Source organism: Sinohyriopsis cumingii, chromosome 15 (genome assembly GCF_028554795.1).
Source record: "Sinohyriopsis cumingii isolate HCF-2022 chromosome 15, ASM2855479v2, whole genome shotgun sequence".
Classification (NCBI taxonomy): Eukaryota; Metazoa; Mollusca; class Bivalvia; order Unionida; family Unionidae; genus Sinohyriopsis; species Sinohyriopsis cumingii.
In genome coordinates, this window is record NC_142975.1 from 131,048,779 (window position 1) to 131,064,323 (window position 15,545).

Genomic DNA, 15,545 nt, shown 5'->3' on the forward strand with positions numbered 1-15,545 from the left:
AATGTTTTAAATATTCACATGATCACTGATCAATTGGAGCTTTATAAAAAAAAATTTTACATTCTAATGGATTTGTGTGTATTCTTTCTACAGCTTCACTTTGTCAATATAAAGACTTTTTAGCAATTTTTTTATAAACAGTACTGATTTACTGCAAACATTTAAATATGATTTTATAAGCAAGCAAATGGTTGATTATTCAAGTCCCATTTTCTTTGTCAGCATTTTCAATACTTTCCATCAACTGATGTTAGTATCTTTCATAACCTATTCTTACAATTTCCCACTACTAAATTGCTTTTTAAAAAAATTATTTGAAACAACAAAGTGGAATGACATATATCATAACACTAGCTCATAATGCGGCCGTGGACATAAATCATTACACTAGCTTATAATGCAGCTGTGGAAAGCAGAACATTTGAAAATTGTGAGACTAAATGCAAATTCACACATGTTGAGAATGCAGTACCAGCAGATCTTAGTGAAACAAATGTTTGAATACCAGTAAGTATTTCAGCCTTTGTTTTTCAAGAGATACTTCTTAAATTCATTTAACAGCTTATATTATATTTGAAATAGAAAAGGAAATATTACTGGTCTGATTTTTTTCACTTTCTTTAAATTTTTGCTACCACTGAAAATTGTATACTTTCATAGAAGTTAAAAGCCATTAGTCATGATTCTGTCAGATGAATGGTCTAAATCTTATCTTACCAAAAGATAGCTGCTAGTAGATCTTCATGGTACTTATATTCCTCCTGTGTGAATATATCATGTGGGGTTCCCCAAGAAGCCATACTTGGTCCCTTGCTCTTTCTGGTAATTATTACTCATAGTGACTTTGGGTTTAACTTCATTTCCCAGCACAAGATAGGCTTTACATGGCAGCCAATATAACTTATTAAGGAAGACCCTGGGAAAAACACAGTAGGAATCCCTGACCCACAGAAAGCTACTGACAAGCTTTTTCACATACCCACATAGGTTCAGCCCAAGAATTAAACCTGTGAGGAGAGAGGTGAGATGGTAGTGATCAGTAAAGACAAAAGTGCTTTAGACCACTCTGTCAGCCAGTGCCCTCAATGGCTCATGGATAATTATCCCTTCACTTAGGCAAAACACAATGTGTCCTTTTTGGAATCCCCCACAAATTAAGAAATTAAAATAGTTTAAATAACACACAAAATGGTTCAGATATCTCTTTAAAACAACACAAAATCACTCTCTTGGTGATAAATATTTAACTGAACAACTGATGGAAATGTCTACAGTCCAGTACAAGCCTTAAGCTGTTTCTCAGAAAATGTAAATATTTAATTAGCAATATAAACTTAGAGTCTCTTAAAGACTGCTGCTCTAAGGTCTGAATAGAGTTTCCAGGAATTCATGATACATGTAAGACTATTTCATTTTTTAACTGCTGTATGCTGAAACAATCTCTTTCATTTTTGAGCAAAATGACAAAATGTTTTTCAGATTAGCTGCTTTGGAGGCTATGTTGGATATCGGATTTGCACCTTTTCATTTAGTGCAAAGCAGACATCATTTCACAACCTGTAGTGAAAACCCCATGCCAATATGACCATCCATTCAGGAGCAATTGGGATAAGATTTTCAAAATGCCAATATGACCATCCATTCAGGAGCAATTGGGATAAGATTTTCAAAATGGACATTGTGGCAGCCATATTTGAAATCAGATTGACACCTTTTACATTTAGGATCAACAAGACATCATACTACGCCTTTTAGTGCAAACATTATTTTGCTATGACCATTAATTTTTGGAAGAAGTGGTGCAGAAGGCCTCTGAAATTGTCACACTGTAGTAAGAAATGGCAAAATTTCTAAGTAGTTGGTGGGGGTGGTCCTTAAATTTCACACACAAACACATTTGCATTGTGTAATTGACCTTGTCCATAATGGATAGTCGGACTTGTTTTTTTTTTAAATAAACAATATATTACAAAGCTGTTTTTTATAAACAATATATTACATAGCTAATTTTTATTTATGACTTTAGATTACATTTTAAGATTATTATTATTTAGAGCTAAACATGTTTACAGATGTTGCATTCAAGGTCAAGTTTTTACAGAAATTAAGAATGTTCTAGAAAGAAGTTTATGAATTTAATAGAAAAATTATACTCATCCTACTTCTCTTATTATATCACAGCAGAATTATTCATTCCACATCCTAACATCAGTCTTAGTGGACTCAATTTAAGTTGTGTTTTAGTTATTTGTTGTTGTTGTTGTTGTAGGGTTTAACACCATTTTTCAGCACATGATAGGCTATACATGGCAGCCAGTATTAATGGTGAAGGAAGAACCCAGGAAAACCCCGGAAAGTACCACTGACCCATGAGAAGCTACTGGGAAGTTAATATTTGAAAGGATTTATTCTTTACATTATTCTTTGGAATTACCAAGTGCTCTTTAATAATTTTATGCCAAATCACTATTCTGGGATTATTGCAAATTCTATCATGACTCTATGGTCATAAAAAAAGTAACAGAAAAGAGTGAGAAGCAACAAGCTTTGTAAAATTCAACAAATGATTTATTTCCCTAGAATACAAAGTGAAACTGTAAAAAGAACTTTTGGTAATGCAGATTAAATCCCAAACAATCCTGGAATCACTTACCCATGTCCATGTTGAATGAATAAAGTTCTTAACAAACTTTAGTTGTATTCCAAAAAAATTCCAACACTGAAGGTATTGAAGTGCATGTAGTCTCTAATGTACGAATGTACCAATGAACTCAACTGTAATGATGTGCCAACACTCTTTGTTGAATCACAGTAATATAATCCATGGTTTCCGAGTCTGAATTCGTATAATTCTCGGTCAATGTCTTTTACCAAGATCATTATGGAGCAGTTTGTATTTTCAGAGAAGAAGAATTTTAATTAAATAATTTTAGCCTAAATCAAACAATGAACACTACTCATGATTCTGCCTGAAAATCTTATTTGATTTTGGGCAAGGTGAGCCACAAAATACAATTTTGCACAGCCCATAACATATAATGAGTTTTGCACAGCCCATAGCATATAATGAATTTTTTTATAAAAATAACAAACAACACAAATTTAATATATATTACAATTTATTCACATACATTTTGGATTATATCATTGTAATCCATCAAGACTATATCACTGTGATCCATCAAGACTATATCATTGTAATCCATCAAGACTATCTGCACATCACCAATGATATCATTGTAATCCATAAAGACTATTAGCATGTCACCACATTCCAAGGTATTGACACAATGGCACTTCCAAGATTGAAATTCATTCTAAACATCACTGGAATTTATTTTGAGCCCTATACTTTTACTCTTGTGATAGAACTTTTAGGACTATTTGTGATTTAATTCACAATATTGTTCTTCTTACATTTTCACTTTGTATTCTAGGAAAATAAATTATTACAAAACTTGTTGCTTTTCACTCTTTCCTGTTACTTAGTTGAAGACCATAGAGTTATAACAATATTAAGTAAGGTGATGGCATGATTTTTATGATGGTCATTACAGCAGTTATATTTGATATTCAAGCAGCACTGATTTCACTTTGGATCAATTAGTTATCATACGAAGTATTCTGGCATAAACTATATGTTGATATGACTTTCTGTTGAGGAGGAGAAACAATAACAAAGATGGCTGCCATGGTGACCATACTGAAAGTGAGAAAGCTGATCAGAATCACTTTCATGCAAGACCAACTCAACATCAAAAGAAGTCTTTTAGTGAAACCCTAATGCTGATACAACCATTTGTTCTGACAAATTAGCAATCATAAAATTTTCAAGATGGTCACTCTGGTGGCAACACTGATGTCACAGCACCATTTTCATTTAGGACAATCTAGATTTGGGGATGAATGTTTGTTTAAAGTTCATGGCAATCCTACAAGTAGGTTAGGAGAATTAAGATTACAAACTTGTGCTAATAACAAATGCTGGACAACAATCCCTCCCAAATGCTCTTCTGATCTAGGGCAAGTAGAGCTAAAAATGTATTGACAAGCTCCCTTATTCAGTGCTAATTTGACCGTGCATTAAGGCTGCCACATTTATAAAAACTTGTAAATCTTAACATGACCACTGGAATATGAAATTATTCCACTGAAACATGATTAAACTGGCCATTTATAACTAATGTGAGTTGTTTTCAATACAGATATAATTAAGACTAAAAAGAAGTATTTTCCGTAACAATTCTGATTACTTGTCATTTTGACAAAAAATACACAAACTATTTACCTGTTTAACAAAGTTTCCTTTCAAATTTTTATCAGACAATAACATTAAGCCTGCCACAATCTTACCTCAGAATGTGGAAATTCAGTCACCTAGAACTTACAAGCAAACAATTACAGAAATTTTCTTGATTTTCTCCAGTATTCATGAAAACAAAACATGCTGGAAAACCAACTGCTTTATTTACTGTTTCAACAAAAGGCAGATTTGGTAAATGTTTACAGGGCTGACATGAAATGATCATATCTAATTTACATTATGTAAATGTGATAGCCTTATTATGCATGTTATTTCTTGTGTTCCATACAAAAACCTAAATACTGACTGCAAACTACTCTGACAAACTAAAATTATCAGATTTATTCTGGGTTTGTGAGCTAGATCATATTTATGCACTAACCATTTCATTTAATTTCAGGTGAGTACTGAGTGTCTCAAATAAAACTTGACCACATTTATTAAATTGCCAATCATTGTGGAGCTCCTTTATATCAATTTAGTAGTATGAAACTGTTTATCTTTTTTTGTCCCCTTTTGGGGCCATTCCATCCATCCTCATCTCTACCTCCTGTGACAATTTAGCCCACATGTGTGCATCGCCTGTTGCTCGCTTTAAATTTGTTAGCAGGGGTGTAAGCAGCCTACACATGCGAGTCAGTTATGTGGGGTAGAGTTCATCCAGATGAATGTGCCCCAAAGGGTTTTCAAAAAAGGCAAAACTACTCCTGTGATTGCAGAAACAGAATCCCACCGAGGATGCACTTATTTAGGCAAGCTTGTTGTAGCAATCAATACACACACTGCCAGCTAGCGTGGTTATCAACAAGCAGTTCTCTACATAAGGATCATTTTACTGATCATATAGAGACAGCGATGAACGAATGTGCTGTGCCTTTGGTCAATAGTGTCTACAGACAGACTTGTATTAACTATATTTTCCCATCTATCAAGCAAGACTATGATTGTTCTGGCAAAGAGAGAATATATTAACTGAGATGTGAATATTGTACTGAAGAAATTCTGTGGCGATTTATATACAAATTGTTGAGTGGTGACCAAATTATTAATTGCCAAAGTATATTGAAAGAATTTGTGGAGGTTACAAACATTGCCATAACCTATCAAATGAATGAAATGTCAAAAATGCGAGTGATAAATTGAGATCACTGTATTATTTGAATGCAATAATACATTTTTATTAAAGAAGCATTGATGATGATGTACATATTCTCTGAAACAAACCCAGAGCCAATTGATAAGTTGGTAAATTTGGCAGTGACTTTGGAAATGGAATGAAACAAACTTGGGCAGATTTCTGAGGCAAATAAAACTTAAATGAAGCTGCAGAATATTGTGCATGAAAGTGTATACCCTCAAAAGAAACATGACAACTGGTCAACTGCATCTAAAGAAGTGACATTTCTGATAAGGCCAGTGTCAAGGATGTGCAAATTAAACAAATGCTTTGGAGCCATAAATAAAAGAATGGCATCTGAACTCAATTTGATTTACAGAGCAATACATGGTGCAAGAAAGTCAGTGTGAGTATATAACAACAAAATTCTGGATAAAATTCATGAGGGGAGGATTAACATTATTGGGCATATGTGACAGTCGCCTGACAAAATTTATGTTGTTGTTGTACTCAATGAAGCTTTTTTACTCAACACCACTGAAAGATTTTGCTGTGGATACTCTGAGATAGGCATAGTTAATTATTTGGCAAGGGTTGATTTACAGCTTCGTGTTTGCCATGGAGAGTACAGCAAGAGTGCTACTATTAACAGAGCAAAAAATGTAGCAGTGTGTTTCTGCCAATTCGAAAAACACTTGCACATATGTATATAAGAAGCTCCAATGCACTGGGATCCAACAAATGCAAAGCTGCCTGCCTTGGGAAATATGAACACTGTGGCAGAACATGCCATTATGAATAGCGTAGAACACACATGCAAGCATTACGTGAAGGCCTAGGGGCATGACCCTGCCTGAAATGTGGCAATGGAGTCCAATCACATAATCCAGTTCTGCTAGTTTTGTGGATCTGTTTGAGAATACTGTAAAGCGCATAGAAACAAATGAAAACTGCAAACACATGTGGCTTCCCAAGATCAAGTAGATACCACAACGAAAAACAATAAAACAGAAATAGATGAAATAATAACCAGGACTGAAATAATCACAGTATCCAATTCTGACAATACCAAAAATAAAACAAGCCATCAACAACATTTCTAAATTAGAGAGACCCCATGCCCTCCCATTAGTATAAATATGCCTACAGTGTCACAGCTAAAACAGCATCTCATATACATACCAAGTGGTATGAGAAATGCAGACATACTTGAATTATTGAGACCAATTTTTGTATTGAATCCACAACTATCAACAGCACCACCGGTTGTCACTCCCACTACAGCAGCAGCAAAAACAATAAAACAATGGTAAAACAACTAAAACAATTTGCTCATAAACATAATATCTGAATACCCAAAGGTCCAAGAAAAGCTGACATCCTTGTAGTAGTAGACAAGTATGAACAAAAACGTCATCTTGCCTCTGCTATCACTACTGAAGCGAATGAGTATATTCATGCAAATACACAACAATCACCTGTACCCAAAATCAAATTTAAAAAATGTACAAGCAAGTTGGAAAATCATGCTGCCATTATCCCACCCACATACACACCAGGCAAAAGCACTTGACAACTATTGACAAATATGATTCCTGGAATTGATTTAGTGTTTCAAAACTTTGGCCATTCTGGGGTTAAAGCAGACATTGTCCTTAGTGTGCATCTGCTTATGCTGCTTAGTCATTACAAGGATGGATTAAATACTACCGCCCCACAGATACACCGCTGTGCCCATGTAATCCGGTACTACAAAGATAGCAGTGCTATCAGTGATGAAATTGGCAGAGGCATTGAAAAGATTCTCAAAATGGTGGAGAAATACACCTATGCAGGATCAGGAATAGCAAAAGTCGGGGTCCATCTCTCACTGTATCACAGTTTTGTAGTTCCAGCTACATATCAATACCTGACTGGGTACCACCAAGGTCAGTTATAACACGAAATTTTTTAACAACAGATGTTATGAATGGGCAATTTTGTTGGCACTATATCCTGTCAATGACAATCAAGACATGCCCCAAAAATACTGGCGACTGTGACCTGGATAAATTTGGTGATACTGAGTTTCCTTTGCAGGTTACTAAAGCCACACTTAAGAAATTTGAAATACTTGACTCAGTTATAACTGTTAATGTATTCACATATGACAAAGGCTTTTATCTGCTTGCCTCACAGCCAGCACAAAAGAGTTCAGATTGATCTGCTGAAGCAGAGTGAAATGAAAGAAACAGAACTAATATAACACTACAAATGGATAAAGAGCCACAATCAGCTTGTTAGCCGACACAGCAAGCACACTCAAGAACTGCTCACTAGTCATGACATTTACTGTGATGGTATCAGTGAAAACCCAGTGTACAATCATGCCTGAGCCAGGTGAAAATAATGTCAAATTTACTGCAATACAATGTGAGATGAATGTCCCATATATCATCTATGCGGATTTTGAAAGTCGGAATGTTTCAGTGGCAGATGCACATGTATCCAGCTCTGCTAACAAAGACACAAATGCTTCTGATATGGATCACACTGCAAATTACAGAACCAATCCCATGCAGGTTTTGTTATGTAGTGGTACAATGTGATGCCAAAACAGAGCAGCCAGTCCTTTATCGAGCCAAGAGTGCTGGTGCTCAGAGTGATAACAGTCCAGACAAAGCAGAGGTGTTTGTCAGATCGACCGAAGTTACGGTAAAATGGATTTGACAGCAGGTCTACACACCAGCACACAATATTATGACAGGTGATAACATTCATGAGTTTTTCACAGCTACTCACTGCTGGATTTATGAGCAAGATTTCAATGAAGAGTGGAGTCCATCTACTGAAAAAGAGCAAAGCCTGTGCAATGATGAAAGTAAAAGTCCTGAATCCAAAGTTCAAGACCAGTGGTGCCTACAAAGATGCTACACACATCACATACAATCTGCAGTTGAGAATTTATCCCAACAAAACCAAAATCTCTGGTACTTCATAACATGCTTGGGTACAATGGCAACTAATAATGTGAGCAATAGCCACTGTATTAAACTCACCAATAAACGTGATCCCCAACATGGAAAAATACATGATGTTTTGGCTGGGTCAAAAGCAGTTCATTGATTCCTTCAATTCTGCTTTTGACCTTTCACAAGTTAATGAAAAATCTAACAGCAGAACGTTTTAAAATCACTTGTGGCCATTGTCCAACCAATCTGAACTTCATGATGAAAAATGGTGTCTATCCCTACAAGTACATAAACAACTGGGCAAATTTGCTGAAACTTTATTCATCATTGATACATGAATATATTTCAGAAGAAAATTACAAACAAGCAAAGAAAGCTTGGCCTGCATTCGAGTGCAAAAACCTCAGTAATTATCTGGGATCACTTGCTGACAGAGATCAGCATCTGTTTATCGAACAATCAATTCATGGTGGAATATCTATGACAAGTCACAGATATGCTAATGCCAACAACCCAAACATGGATGGATATGACCCTGTTGACAAAACAGCTACATAATGTATCTAGGTTACAATAACTTGTATGAATGGGTTATGATGCAGTCGCTTCCAGTTGGTGGATTTCAATGGATCAATCCTGCGCACATTGGTCAACATAAAGACGTACAAGCATAACATTCCAATGACCACAGCATTTACAACAGATACAATGATTATCCAATGGCACCAGAAGCTTTGTCAGTGCCCAGTATGTGGTTCTCCCTGTATCAGTGCTCATTAATTGATGAGTCTGGCCGCAAATTCACCAAATGCAAAACACTGGTACCAAGTCTTCTGATGAAACACAACAATGTACTGTACATGTACAATCTGCAGTTGTATCTGTGATTAGAATGTGCGTAACCAAAATCCATCGAGTGCTCGAATTTTGTCAGTAAGCTTAGAAAGCCCCATACATTTTAGATGAATATGGACCTATGCATAAAGGCCGCCAATGATTCTGAAAAGGACTTTTTGTGAATAATACTGTGTTTGGGAAAACCATGGAGAATCTACGCAAACAAATTCAAGTCAATCTTTTCCATGCTAGTGAGCAAGACAAACTTCAAAGGCTCAATGCTGACCTGGCCTTTGAATTCTGAAAAATCTTTGACAGTGGACTTTTTGCCATTCACAGTAAAAAGTCAAAACTCAAACTGACAAAACCAATCTATGTGGGTTCTTCTGCACTGGACTTGTCCAAGCTGCTCATGCATGAGTTTTACTATGACAAGATCAAACCGTTTTGTCAGGATTGGTTCCAGAAGCTGTACACTGATACTGACTCACTAATGATGCATATCACCATCACAGCTTGGTCAATTAATTAGATGCCAGCGAGTATCCAAAATGATATCCATTGTTTAGTAATGCCAACAAAAAGGTGGCTGGCAAGTCCAAAGACAAATGTTCAGGTAAACTAATCAAAGAGTATGTGGGACTGTGATCCAAAATGCATTCTATTGTGGTTGGGGCCAAAATTATTTAAAAGGCCAAAGCCATTCCATGGGCAATTGTGCAAAAAGATGAGACCGTCAAGAATTTGCACACACTGTAAATATGATCCGATCCAAGAAACATCGCATGTGTGATTACTTATGCACCAGTGAGTTTGATTCCACCTGATACTAAGCGAAGGTGTTCCCTGATGGAATCACCAACTGAATGTTTCGTCATCATGCTACTGGTATCCATCTTAAAACTGATACTGGTTAACATGCCACTCAAATCCTGGTGAAAGTTCCATATCTGCTGGAATGACTTGCAATTCCCCTCGCACAAATACATGTACATAACTGCTAGGTTTTGGTCCACCAGGTGATGATGGCCCCAATCGGAAATGAGTTTGTTGTCTCAGATTATCAATCTGAAGCTGTAAACACATCCACAGACCATACTTTGTCAGCGGTATGATGTTGTTGCCCACTTTCCAACTCTCCAAGTGCATACAAATACTGAACAAATTTGTCCCTGAGTGGCTGTTATTTTGGATTTTTCATACACATGATGTACTGTACTTAATGCATTATGGATTTTACTACACAATTGTAAGTTGTCAATACGCAACTGTATTTCAGACTAGTTATGTTTTCAATTAATCAAAATTTCCATCATTTATTTTCTTTCAGTGTAAATCCTATTCAATGACCACAGGTCACCTCTTATGAATTTCAATTGTATGCAAAATTGGAATCTTTTAGACCTACCATCCACTTATCTTAACATCTATTTAAGTGGACAAAATTATCTTGGTTCCGAGAATATCAAGATAAATGGGTAGAATTATGAAAATGGTGACACTTTTCTTTAAATTGGCAACAAAATATTGAGGTCTGTGATTTCTTGGCAACTGCTTTTTGAACACCAGCACCATCCCTGCCATTTACAAGTTTGTAGCATTTATCCCATAAATCTTAGTCATAAGCATTTTACAGATCCATCATAAAATGAATATATGTTACTGTGTTAGTTTTTAGTTGGCATCTAGCTAATTTGTACGTTCTAGTGGCAGTTTATTTAATATTTTGTATGAACTTTAATTCCAAATGGGATCAGAAACATGCCAATATTTGGCCCATATCAAACAGAATTTGCTAGGGTTCACAAAGAGGTATTTTTCTTCTTTTATAGCTGTTAATAGGACAAATTTCTGGCTTAAGTGCCTGGAACACAAAGCACAACACATAAAAACAGCAAGCACTAAACTTGTGTTAATTTGGATTGTTCTGACTATATTTATGTGAATGCTGGCTGATTTGGATCATGTGAAATATTATAAGAAAAAGAACTGAACATGCATACCTGACTTATTTTAGTATTTATTACTTTATCTGCAAATGATACAAGGTTGATTTTCAGCTTTCAAATATACATAAGACAGTTCTTCATAAATTTCCAGCCATATTCAGAACAAACTATTTCATTTGAGTTCATATTAAATCCAATTAAACTTCTGAGTCATTTTTATGACATCAACATATAAAATATAAGACTTCTATGTAACCAATGATCACAGAGTCTGTGTATGTGATCTGGATTTTTAATGTAGCTTTAACAATTTTCAGTCATATCACTATGATGTCTGCAGTGTGACAGTTTATAGTGATGTCTAGCACTGGGACGTCATGCCGCAGACATTTACTTAGCATGATGTCCCACCCAGTCACATTATCCTGACACCAGGCCGACCAGTCCTAATACTAACCTCTTAATGGATCACAGAGTTATTTATAGTTAGTATTATAGTTTCTGCCCCAAAATGGTATCCAATTAAAATTTAAAACAAAACTGCTCTAACTGGTCATTCTTGGCAAATTGATGGTCAGATGACCTCACTGTTATTGTCTGCAATCAAATTTATTAAGGGTCAATCAATCAAAGTATTAGACTATTAATATGATGCTGAATGACAGCAACATCAGTCAATTCAGTGTTAGATATTTGCATAAAAATAAATCATACATTATGAATTCTGGAAAAAACATAAACAATTCCTTAAGCAAAGATTATTTAAATATACTTCATTTTTGGACTGATATAACACTGCCATTTTCATTATGAAATTAAAAAAATTACTATAATTAAAACAGGATTCCAGGGATCGTCCTGGGCTTCGCCAATGTCGCAAATTGCAATTTTTTTTTCCTTATTGGCGACAAAAATATCCCATCTGGCGATTTTTTTGGCGACAGACTTTTTGGTTATTTAATTTGTACATACAATCATGGATTTGGACTGGATAAATTAAAAGGCAGAACGAAAGGAAGCCACAAACTTGACAAAGCAATGCATTGGAATCAATCTGTTACACAAACGATCCTTTGTTCTTATTGACAACCCCATCTTTACAGTGCATTGTTACATCATAATCTGCTTATGCTGACATCTGGGCTGAGGACTGTATGCTGCGATACAGTCAATCATGCTACCGCACTATACCTACAACTGACCGACTTCTGAAGACGCGAATAGAACAGATACAATTAATTGTATGGCTAATCCTTCTGTTTTTTTTTTATACATATACCAATACAATAGTTTTGCTGAACCTTCATAGAAAACTGATAACCTTTGAAGTACCGACTACTGTGTATAAATACAAAACAAATGGAAAAAATCTCAATCACAATTACATCTGTCGCCAGTGCAGCATTTTACTCATTGATCTTTTCCTTTTGCAATCAGTCTCGTGTTACGGCTGCAGAGACTTAAACTCCACAACAAGAAATAGCAAAAAAAAAAAAAAAGTTTTGCATAATTAATAATAATTATTTATTTCTCAAAATACAGGAGTGAAAGAATCCCTAAATTGGGTGTGAATTTATGCTTATATATACGGTCCAGTATTGCCAGGTGTTGACTCATGTAAGTTTCATTCGTGGGAACGGAGATCCTATTTTTCTTGTCGAGAAAATTTATACAGCATTCAGTGATCATTCTTGGGAGTTAGGAAGCAATTCGCTACAAGCTTTGGGAAGCTAGCCATGGGGGGGGTAGGGGCTGCTGAGAGACTACTGGTGTCACCTGTCAGCACTGTAGACTGTGAACGTGGATGAACCTCATAAAAACTGACATCAGAAATAAGCTCTGCATCTCATCTCTCGAGAATTTAATGAGAATCAGCATGTACAGATGTGAAAAATTAGACTTTGAAACTGCATTCAACAAGTGGGCAGCCCTAAAATCGCGATGGATCCTCATGTAACACTTTGTAACATTTTGTTAATGCTTGTTGTAATTAAAGTATTAACTAACCCATCTTTTGTAATTTTCATTGCCTGTTACATTAATAGACTAAATTAACACTTGGAAAAATGTACACTACTTGTTTTGGCGACACTTTTTGAAAATTGGCGACAAAATATTGAGGTTGGCGATTTTTTTTGCAACAGCTTTTTAAAAGCCAGGACCATCCCTGGGATTCAATAGATTAGCAGAATACAGGTATGTGATATTGTATTGAACTAAATCATAAATCTGACTGGATCCCAAATTAGTATGTAGTACAATATACAGAATAAAGATAAATTCTAACCAAAGAATTTACATACTCAGCCCAAAGGTTCCCAATTCCTAGGTCACAACCCAAATCAGGGTCACATTGAGGAGATTCTGGAAGGTCACCAGGATTTTGTTTTAGAGTGGCAAAACTTATCAAAATGTTGAACAGGGTTGAAAAGCCCTGGAAACCTTTTTTTCCGGTTGTGGCCAAGAAGGGTTTGGAACCACAGATACAGACAAAACAATGTTACTGCATGGACTACATTTTCAAAACAAAAATTAGTATTAGAAATTGTATTATTTCTCAATACAATTAATTATTTCAATTTGCATGAAGGCAAATGAGCTGATTTAACAATATTTCAGGATTTAACTGGCAAAGCAAGATAAATATAGAAATGGGGTTTAATTTCCTTTGAGATGATTTCCTTAATTTGCTTAAATGACTTTCTGAGCTGCTCAATGTACCTGGGAAATAATGAGGCACATCAAAAACTGCAAATATCATATTTCAGTCTAAAGCTAAATTTAATATTTTACATGGTCCGAAAGAGCCTGCTACAGTTAGTACAAGTCTATAATGAATCAGCTTGTATCCATTGTATATTGTATGCTGATATTTTGTTTATTTATCAAATGATTCCACTCGCTTTAGTGCACAGGTACTTGATGCGAGCTTGATGTTGACAAAAAAATACAATAATCTGAAAGGAAAACAAATTATGCAGCGTGACAAAAATACATTAGATTACCCCCATGACCTGTTCTGACATAGGACCTTCTATATCATGATATATGTCAGAGCAGTCAAAATTCGCGAAAATCACACGTTTCTGAGCGTGTAACTTTAGTTTGATACAAAGCAGAAAAGTCAATGATGGCTTGATGAATAGAAAATTATCTCAGGAGTAAAACAAACCATAGAGTATGGTCGTGTGCCTTTAAAAAAGGGAATCAAGGGTCAAGGGTGAAACCAAGTATTTGGAAGTTACATACCTTCTCTCATATATATTATGATAGAGAGGTTCCTAGGCTATGTCAAAACAGGTGATGGGGTAATCTAAGGTATTTTCGTCACTCTGTATGATTTTTTCCTTCATATTATTACTGTATTTATTTTCTCAACATAAGCTCGCGTCGAGCACCTGTGCTTTAGCGTCGTATCCAATTCTCGAAAATAGGCGATCTTCGGAAATATGTTACTATGGCGACAATTCAGGTGCCATGTTTTCGTCGCAAACCATATTAGGCTACTCTTTTATAACAAATATAAAGTGTACATTCCAAAGATATTTCCATTCTGGGCAAATAAGTACATATACTCAAATACTAATGAGGCAGGCAAGGCGTTCGTAAGAAAAGAGTTTTATACACCAAGCAGTACAAAAAGAAACGAATTTCCCTTTCCGTTAGCATTACCTTAGTTGTTCCTTCAATACGGAACAAAATCGCCGAATCTTCGAAAGTTCTAACTTCTAACGATATTTCATCACTAAAGTCATCAAGGATCTGATTACCATGCGTCACGTTCTTATTTACTTCCGGATATTTCTTTGATAATAAACTTGCGATGGGACCAACCTCGGCATTTTTCGTGAAAAACAAAGCGATTATGAAATCTCTCACGCAATCGGAACGTCCTTGGTTTTTCTCAGTGCATGCTGAAATGTAGGACTCACGGTACTAAATCAATTCCCAAAGTAAACCAATGCAAACACCATGATATTAAAAGTTCAATAACTTTACATTTCTGAGTGCTCTTAATCAAACCTATATTTATCAGTACCACCATGTCGGCTAATTCTGCGCGTTGGGTAATTATGCGCAACGATACGACATTCCAGTAAACATTGGATTACGTGTTGTTTTTGGCCAAATATCCAATTTGTATCAAGAAAGAACGATCGTCCTTTTATTAAGGAAGTGATATTCATGAAGTTTACAAAAAATATCCCACATTTCTGCTTTAATTGCATATGAAAATGTAATTTCTAAATGTTAACATGAACATATAGATCCACTCCATAACCTTCTTGAACTTGTAACCCAGAAAATCCTATCCACTACACTGCTGTCGGGCATTTCTGCGCACCTAAGGTTTTCGTTTCCAATAGTGAAGCAAAACGCATACCGAA

General features: G+C 35.5%; 1 protein-coding gene across 1 annotated transcript in view; it reads right to left on the reverse strand.

Moving 5' to 3' along the window:
* The window catches only part of LOC149782785 (uncharacterized), a 41,186-nt gene extending 26,094 nt beyond the window's left edge, over positions 1 to 15,092 (reverse strand). Inside the window, exon 1 of the mRNA XM_089934295.1 lies at positions 14,830 to 15,092. The gene's annotated coding sequence lies outside the window, so the exon portion shown is untranslated. The remainder of the gene's footprint in view (positions 1 to 14,829) is intronic.
* Positions 15,093 to 15,545: the final 453 nt, after the last annotated feature.